The sequence below is a fragment of the Danio rerio genome, chromosome 2 (assembly GCF_049306965.1).
Source record: "Danio rerio strain Tuebingen ecotype United States chromosome 2, GRCz12tu, whole genome shotgun sequence".
Classification (NCBI taxonomy): domain Eukaryota; kingdom Metazoa; phylum Chordata; class Actinopteri; order Cypriniformes; family Danionidae; genus Danio; species Danio rerio.
Genome location: NC_133177.1, coordinates 21,590,565 through 21,600,000, shown reverse-complemented (window position 1 = coordinate 21,600,000; position 9,436 = coordinate 21,590,565). Strand labels below are relative to the sequence as shown.

At 33.9% G+C, this 9,436-nt stretch overlaps 1 protein-coding gene and 1 long non-coding RNA gene across 2 annotated transcripts in view; one reads left to right on the top strand and one right to left on the bottom strand.

Annotated features, from left to right (window-relative positions):
- si:dkey-225f23.4 overlaps positions 1 to 9,436 on the top strand; it is a 29,247-nt gene that overhangs the window by 643 nt on the left and 19,168 nt on the right. The gene's annotated exons all lie outside the window — the stretch shown is intronic.
- The window catches only part of elovl1a (ELOVL fatty acid elongase 1a), a 51,677-nt gene that overhangs the window by 34,460 nt on the left and 7,781 nt on the right, over positions 1 to 9,436 (bottom strand). The gene's annotated exons all lie outside the window — the stretch shown is intronic.

Below are 9,436 nucleotides of genomic sequence, written 5' to 3'. Positions count from 1 at the left end.
CTTACAATCTGTCATTTTCTGCTTAAAATCTGTCATTGGCGTAATTTTCGTGACTACAGAAAACTGGGTGAGTATTTTTGCATTTCGGCGGGTTTTGTATACTTTTTGAGCAGGAATCAGTCAGCTACATCTGGCAACACTGTGCACTTTCGGTTTCATTTTCACTGCTAAGAGCGGTTCAGTTCCTGTGCTGCTCCCAAACGATTGCTCTGTGCCACAAACTGAATGTTATTTACACATATATAACCTGTTATTCACAGCCTATGCAGGTTCTGTTTACTAAAGTAGACTTCATTCAGAGGCGCGCGCCCACCCTTTCTGTGGTAACTGCTGACGGTTAGCTAATGAAGTGTTGACCAACTTAAGTGTTACAGAAAAATAGTTTCACCAATCAAAATGATCCCGATCGGAACTAAATCGCCGCTCCTAAAACACGTTGTGTCGTTTAGACGGTACCTCTATTTGGTTTTGAAAGAACATCTCGAATAACTTGACTTGTCCCTAAATTTCTGACATGAGGACTTTAATTATGCTATTTCCGGCACAACAAATAACATGAAGTGTTTTAACTGTGGCAGATTTGGGCATTTGATCCGCAGTTGTCCTAATAAGGTGGACAATAAATCAAGTGAGGCATCTTTACCGGTTGCGACTGATGAGAGTAACATGCGTCAGGAAAATCAGACTGCGGTGCAGGTTGTGGAAGAGGAAGCACCTAGGCCAAGCTCAGTTAAGACAGCTGCTGTTTTGACTGAGCCTGAAAATATTGAAGAAGGGGAATTGGTAAATAGAGCTGTGGACGAATTGGATATGATTATCACGGGTGATGATATGAATGAAGTTGAGAACGTTTCAAGCGTTGTGGAAGCTGTGGTGAGTGAACTGTTTGCACAGTGGAAAGGTACGATAGCAGAGTTGGATGACAATTTATATAAAACACCTCAGAAACGAAGGCGAGAACAGTGTCCTTTAAATAAGCAAGCTACGAGAGGAGCCGGTGGTGAACCGGGTCAAACAGACACAGAAAGCGAAAGTGATCTCTCAGAATGTAGCGTCAGTTTCATTCTATCGTTAAGCAGCTATTCTAGTAAGAACTATACTGCGCACAAAGTTAAAACTTTTCTTAAAGACACCAAGAATGCGAGAAATATTCGTATTGAGCAGTATTTTCCGGATGAGAGAGAAATAAAGATGTTTTAATAAGCAGGAAGTATTTCGTCTAAGGAAATTTTGTTTGTGGCACTTGCTTTGCTTTTGGCTTTTCTTAGCTATGGGAGAATTAATCATTGCTTCCTGAAATATAAATGGAGCTAGGGAACATCCACAGTATTTTATATTGGAGCCAGTCACACTATGGACTCTGCCACTGGCTTCCAGCATGGGTTGAAATGGAATGTGATTCTTGCACCCAAGTATCTTTGCATGCATTACTATGCTCTTCTTTTCCATTAAAGACATCAAACTACTCCTCTAACCCTATAGTCCTTAATAGTCTTCGAATTTGGTAACAATTTAGAAAACATTTTGGCTTTCAAACAATGTCTAGTCTGTCTCCCATATATAAAAACCCTTCTTTCCTGCCCTCTATCTCAGACCAATCTTTTGTATTATGGTTTAGAAGTGGCATCGTAAGCAATAAAGACCTTTTTTGTGATGATACATTTGTTACATTTTCTTATTTATCAGAAAAAATTTTAGCTTCCCAAAACTCTTTTTTTTTCGACATCTTCAGACACGCAAATTTATACAAAATACATTTTCCCATTTTCCCCTTGCACCTCCCAAACAAGAAATCAATCAGGTTTTAGAGACAAAAGTTTGTAAAGGTGGAGTCACTAAAATTTCTAAAAATAAATTTCATTTATTAGACAGTTAGATTCCTCATCCTTTTATAAAATAAAGCAGAGCTGGGAATCAGATCTCAATCATGTTTTCACAGACGAGGAATGGTCCAAGGCTCTGTCTCATGTACAAACTTCTTCTATTTGTGCTTGTCATTCCCTTATACAATTCAAATTATTGCATAAAGTATATTGGACTAAGGCAAAAATATCTAAAATTCAAGCTCCAGCCACTCTTCTTCATACTTTCTGGCTTTGTCCAGCGCTAAGCACTTTTTGGGCATCAATTTTTAAATCAATTTCTGAATGCTTTCTTTTAGATATTGAGCCATGCCCCCTAGTAGCATTATGTGGACTTAACCCTACAAATGTTTCTTTGTCATCTACACAATGAAATGCACTTGCCTTTTGTTTAATAATTGCTAAAAGGCACATAACACTAAACTGGAAAAATCCTTCTCCACCCAGTTACATACATTGGATGCATGATCTGATGCAGTCTATGCAAATAGAAAAGATTAGATATACAGTTTGCGGTAATACTGAAAAAGTTGACACTATTTGGCAACCCTTCCTCTTACACCTTAAAAAAAAAAAAATAAATAAATAAACATGTATATATGTATGTGAATATGAATGCAAGTATATAGCTGAATTATTTTCCCTGCCCCTGGCATAGTTATGAATGGAGTGTTTTTTTTTTATTTATTTTTAAAAATTTTATTATTATTATTTTTTAAATATATACTATTATTTTATTTTTTACTGTTGTACCCTTTGAGTATTTGTATTTATTTATTCTCTGTACTGGGGTCCGTTCTTCGTACCTCGCTTAAATGATCTAAGATTATTTGGCAGATCCCGGATCTTTTAATCTTGATAACTGATCTCTCGCTAATTTGATTCTTCAAACAAGTTCGCGAATCAGATTAGAATGTCTGGATAAACTGATCTGAGATTGCTGCGTGTGTTGTGAAGGACAGATCTATCGATCCTCGAAATCATGATCAGCAATGCAACGATTGGCTGACGGCAAAGCAGCGTAATGACATCATCTGATTAATATTCAATTATCCATGTGAGCAAAAGTACATCAAATTAGCAGTAAACGGCTTGTTAAATATGACACGCAATAACCTTCCACATTTGTTGTGAGCTGCAGGCTTTACACTTTCATGTGTTAAGAGTATTCATCATGTATTTCAATGCAAATCAATGTATTTAGTTCCACATTTAGAAAATATTTTCTTTATTATAGTAGCCGTTTTTTAATCGTGTAAAGAATAACTGGTTGTTTACAAAAGCCTTTTCATATTGGTAAAGGCATCTGCAACTTTTGTGAAGCATCAAATCACCGGCATATTAACTATCAAAACATGTTTATGACTGCTGAAATGTATTATTGCTTTAAAAAAGTCACATATTGTGCATTTCTATTATACACAATTTGTACTAAAGCGATCTGTAAGCTGAGAAAATATGATATACTTTTCCTTCTATGCTAATGAAGGACTACTGAGACATTCCAAGCATGAAATGGGTCCTCCTGGTGAGGCAGAGCTCCTCACAGCTCCGATACACATCTCTGCCATTTGCTTACAGTAACCATGTGCTCTTCACCATACACAATTCATCTGCTTGTGTTCTACCTTCAGATAACTTTGTCATGTTTGGTGTCATTTGACAGTTTATGACTTCAGTGTTGTAGTGATGAAATCAACAGAGAAATTGATCAATTGTATTTCAATCTACAATATATTTACTATTGCTGAGTCATGACCTAAGGAAGGTATGTTAATGTTCTTCTCCTCCACTTTATCTCCTCAACTTTGTTCTCATGTTCAGCTGGTTTTGGGGGTTGGTTTTCACTCATGTTTGACAATGCTTTGCTCAGGGTATAATAGGGAAAGATAACTGTTGATCTGGGAGAATGGCTTTTACTCTGCATCTCTCGCACAAAAGTGCGTAGCCTCATATGCTAACAAAGGCAGTTTCACTGTCTTTGTTGCTCAGCAGTGCATATGTTACAGCTAATTTCTTTATACAGTATGTTAGTTTGTGTCATTCTAATGTCTGTATATTTAAACATGTAACTTAATAAACAACTTTACCTGCTTTAAGACATTGAGATTCTTTCCCTTTATCAATGATGATAACAACTTTAATGGAGTCAGATTAGTTACAATGGATTCAGATAAATAATGGATTTAAACACGCCATCCTTCAACTGCTTTTTGTTTCCGATTATTGGTTCAGAATAGCAGCGTAAACTTCAAGCCTTACAGATCTAAAAAGTTCATATAAGTTTTCTCTTTGCACCACCAGGTGGCAATCTTTGTACTTTCATTTCGAGGGTGCAGATTGCATACGTTTTATTAATATGTATAACTTAATTAATTTTATTAATGATTATAACTTATATATATATATATATATATATATATATATATATATATATATATATATATATATATATATATATATATATATATATATATATATATATATATATATATATATAGTTAAAAAATATGTACCATTTTCTCAAGTGTATATAACTACTACTGTAAGAAAATATCAGGATTCGGAACATACTTTCTGTATTATCTTTGCTTGAACTAAGCCGATCTAATCCTGTTTATATGAATTGAACCTGCTAATAGAATACAACTGTTGCTATGACAACAACTCTCGGATCAGCTTTGAAGAACGAAACGATCCTGGATCGTGTCAAATCGTCAATATCCAAATCCAGCTAACTGAGTAATCCACTTACGAAGAACGGACCCCTGTTGTTGTTGTTTTTTGTTGTTGTTGTTTTTCCTTAATGCATGGATATGTAATTATATTGTTTTATTCAGAGAGAAAGAAAACGTGAGCAAAATTGTATCCTACCACCACATTGGAGCAGTTGTTGTCTAATGATTCGGTGTATCTGATGCTGTGGCTCTCTGTCTAATATATTTTAATAAAAAACAGAGTTAAACTAAATGGAGCTAGGGAGGAAAAAATGTTTTTATCTTTTTGAAATGCTTAAGGAGAAAAAAAGTGATATATCTTATTTGTACAAGAAACCCACAGTGATGTACTGAATGCATGTGATTGGGCCAGAGAATATGATGGACTACCCATACTAAGTCATTTAAGCTTTGATAATGGTGGTGTTGCTTTTTTATTTTCTAAGAATTTTACTCCTTGCTCTTATCTAGTGGAAGAAATTATAAATGGTAGGTTAATAAAAATAAGAACTCAATTTAACAAATTTGTTTTTGTTTTTATTTCTGTATATGTTAGCACCAGAGCTATAGAAAGAATGTGTTTTTTTAATTAGTTAAAAAATTGTTAGTTGTTAGTTCAACTTAATTTATTAATTTAATTAAATTTAATTTGTTTAAAGAATGTGTTATTTTTCCTGTTGGCTTCTCCGATCATAGCTTAGTAAATGTTCTGTTACTATGGATCATTTTAGGCCAAAGAGTGCTTACTGGCACTGAAATACTCATTTACTAAGTGACTGTACATTTCAAGATATTTTTAAGAAGTTTTGGAGTAATTTTAGGTTTACAAAAATCATCTTTTTGCTCCATACAACAGTGGTGGGATTTTGCAAAAACACAAGTCAAACAGTTGTGCCAGCAATACACCATTAATGTTACAAAGGACAGGAAAAGTACAATTCAAGTACTAGAGAATGAAATAAAAGCCATGCAAGAAAAAGCAGATGCTTCGGGAGATTTAGTTTTAAAGAAAAAAAAATTCTCTAAACAGTTTACTTGCAGTCAGGTCAAAATTTCAGAATATTGAGTCGATGAAAGCACCATCAAAATTTTTCTTTAATCTAGAAAGAAAGAATGGGGAAAAAGGTTTATATACAACCTGCTCTCTGAGATGGGAATTTTGCTATCAGACTCTTCTGAAATAAGAAAAAGGGCAGTTAATTTTTATCAAGAACTTCATAAGAGTGAGATCATTTCTGATAAATCGGATGCAAGTGTTTTTTTGAACAATTTGCCCCAAGTTCCTCAAGATTTAAATGTTGAGTTAAAGAAGCCTGTTACACTAGAAGAATCACAAAAAGCACTTCAGAGCATGGAATGTAAAAAAGTCCCTGGTATTGATGGCTTGCTGACTTTCTGGAAAGAAATCGGTTTGGAATTATTCCAAGTTATAAATGAAAGTTTGACATATGGACAATTACCTTTAAGTTATAGAAGGGCAGTGCTTTATTACCCAAGAAAGGTGATCTTAATGACATTAAAAAGTGGAGGCCTGTTAGCCTGTTATGTACAGACTATAAACTACTCTCTATAGTTTTAGCTAACAGGCTGAGTGATGTCCTTAGCCATATCATTCACTCTGACCAGTCATATTGTGTTCCAGGAAGGTGAATATTTGATAATATCTCATTCATTAGAGACGTTTTAGATATTGGAATTTTTTTTATTTGAATTTTGACCTTCTTTCTCTTGATCAAGAAAAAGCTTTCGATCGAGTTGAGCACAAATATTTGTGGAACACTTTAACAGCGAGTTTGTATCTATGTTAAAAGCTTTATATAATGAAGTGGAAAGTGTTTCGAAATTTAACGGAATTTATGTGCCCCTTTTAAATTTTTTATTGGCATTAGACAAGGATGTGCCTAATCGGGTATGTTGTATACTTTAGCCATAGAGCCCCTGCTAATCAAAATAAGAGCAAATTGTGTGGGTTATCTCTGCCAATTTGTACAAATGGTTTTAAAGTGTCTGCATATGCTGATGATGTTGTTGTTATTTTATTTAATGGGCAGCTTGGAAGTTGAAGCAGCTTTCAGGATTCAGTTCATTCAAAGACTTCTGACTAGTCCGGTGGACTCCAGTTGGAAGACTGCTGCATGCGCTATTTTGCAAGGGTTTAGAAACTTGGACCTTGAGAAATCTTTATTTTGGACTAACCCACAAAAGATGGACTGGTCTAAATTGCCCATTTTTTATTTTAATTTTTTTATCGGAACATGTTTAAAGTTTGGTCTCTATTTAAAGTGCAGAAGCATGGCACTAGATCATCTTTATTATGGTTGCTCCAAGAACCTTTGATTTTCAGATCTCGAATGGACTTATCGAATAAGGGGATTCTCCCTTCAGTTAACAAGATTCTTCTGAATGTGGGAGTTTTAACTGTCGGACACTTGTTTAAACTGGCTCGCCCTGCTTTAAAGAATGTTGAAGCTGTTGTGAATCGTTTGGGGTTAAGGTCGAAATGAATAGTAGCAAAGCTACTTGAAAAGTGGAAAACCTTTCTTACCCCTGAAGAAGCTAACATGTTGGAAAATTATGCTGATGGTTTAATCATCCCAAATTGCAATAATCCTTTTTCTGATGTTTTTTTTTTTTGCAAAATAATGTGTTGTTTTTAATGGGAACCAATTCGGAGTTTGGAAAAATTTTTTATAATAGTTGTGTGAAATTGCTAAATAGGATGTCACTGAATAATAGGGTTGATACTCCATGGCGCTCTTTTCTCCATTTAAAAGAGAATGCTAAACCAGAGTGGAGAGCTCTGTATAAACCCCCTTTACCAAAAAAAGTTGGGGGATTTGCAACAGAGAATCTTGCATGGTGCCATAGAGGTGAATGCGTTTGTATAAATTATAAATCCAGGTAAAAGTGATGAATGTCCATTTTGTTCTCAGCGTGAAACCCTAAATCATGCTTTTATGTTATGTAACAGGCTTAGTTCTTTTTTTTCAGGTTTTAACTAATTTGTTTGTTTGTTTTGGTGAGACGTTTTCTTTGGAAATGTTCATTTGTGGTTATAAGTATATAGTACACAGTTATTAAATTTTCTTTTGGGTCCAGCAAAAATGGCAATTTATGACACTAGAAAAATACAAGTTGAGCAAAACTCAAGTGGCTGTTTACAAACATTTTTTTTTACTTGGTGAAATCCAGAATTTTTATTGATTTTCAGTATTACAAAACAATGGGTGATCTTATGTGTTTTGAAAGCATTTGGTGTTATAAAGGAGTTTTATGTCAAATTTGTGATGAAAATTTAGAGTTTATGGTTTATTAGGCTGTTTTTAATTTTTATGTGTAACATTTGATTGTATAATGTCTTTAAAATTTTTATTAAAGCCATGATGAAAATTCAACTCTCTCTCTCTCTCTCTCTCTCTCTCTCTCTCTCTCTCTCTCTCTCTCTCTCTCTCTCTCTCTCTCTCTCTCTCTCTCTCTCTCTCTCTCTCTCTCTCTCTCTCTCTCTCTCTCTCTCTCTCTCTCTCTCTCTCTCTCTCTCTCTCTCTCTCTCTCTCTCTCTCTCTCTCTCTCTCTCTCTCTCTCTCTCTCTCTCTCTCTCTCTCTCTCTCTCTCTCTCTCTCTCTCTCTCTCTCTCTCTCTGAGAGCAAAACTAAAAAACAGTTAACCTAACAAAATAAACTACATACCATATATAATAAAGCTATATCAATGCATATTTCCCACCAGTTCTGTGTATATATGGCAAGCAGTTTGAAGTAGGTGCACTACACCAGCTTTTATAAATAAACAACAATAATTATCTATGATATGTATGCATTGTTTTATTTATTTATTATTGTTAATAATTGTTTGGTATTGCCTGTACTGTAGGGTCTATGTATTGTGCATTGTTCATACTATATTTTCTGTTTTTAAATAATAATAATAATAAACTTGAAAGTAATGCTTAATATTACCTGAAGTTTCTGTTACTGTATTAAAACTAAAACAAAGCAATCAGATCTTAAGTTGTTTAAAAGTTGGAGTTACACTGTTATTCCACACTAACCACCTACAAGTATACTGTTCGTCCACATTTTAGAAATATAAATCACTTTTATATAACTAAAAAAGATCTTCAAAGAAAATAAAAATATTAAATATAATGTTCACAATCCAAATAAAATCTCATTACTCAAAAAAAAAAAAGAAAATATGGACTTGTATAGTTCTTCCTCTCAAGGACTCAACTGTATTGAAAAAGTACTTTTTGGGTCCTTCAAATCTGAAAAGAAAACTTGTTACAATGTGCACATACAAAACATATATTACAGTTAAAATGAAAAGCCACTTAAGTAAATTACACTTTACTCACACTACTTCTAAACATAATTTAGTGCACTTTTTAACAATACACTTTGTGATCATGCCTAATTAAAGGGATCATTTTTTACTCACCCGTTTACTCATACTTTTGTGATTTTTTTTTTTTTTTTGTTCTGTTAAACACAAAAGATGATATCATATCATTTATATCATATAAAGAGTAACAAATACTACAGAAGACAATGGTTACAGGTTTACAACATTCATCAAAATATCTTCGTCAGAAGGGAGACATGACCGTGTTTGGTTTTTGCATTCAGTTTGGTGGTAGTCGTGCATAAGTGGGCTACCATTGTACATTTGTTTTGTGTTTATTTATTTAAGTTTTTTAAAGTTAGCTAGTTGTCCGCCTTCTTCATTCTAAAGATTAACATAGAGTGGGGCAATATTGCCAAAATTCAATCTCGATCATCTTTTCCATATTGAATTATAAAGTTATATATTTCAATATAAGTTGTTAGTGCTTCCAGCTTTAAAAGAGTATCCCAATAA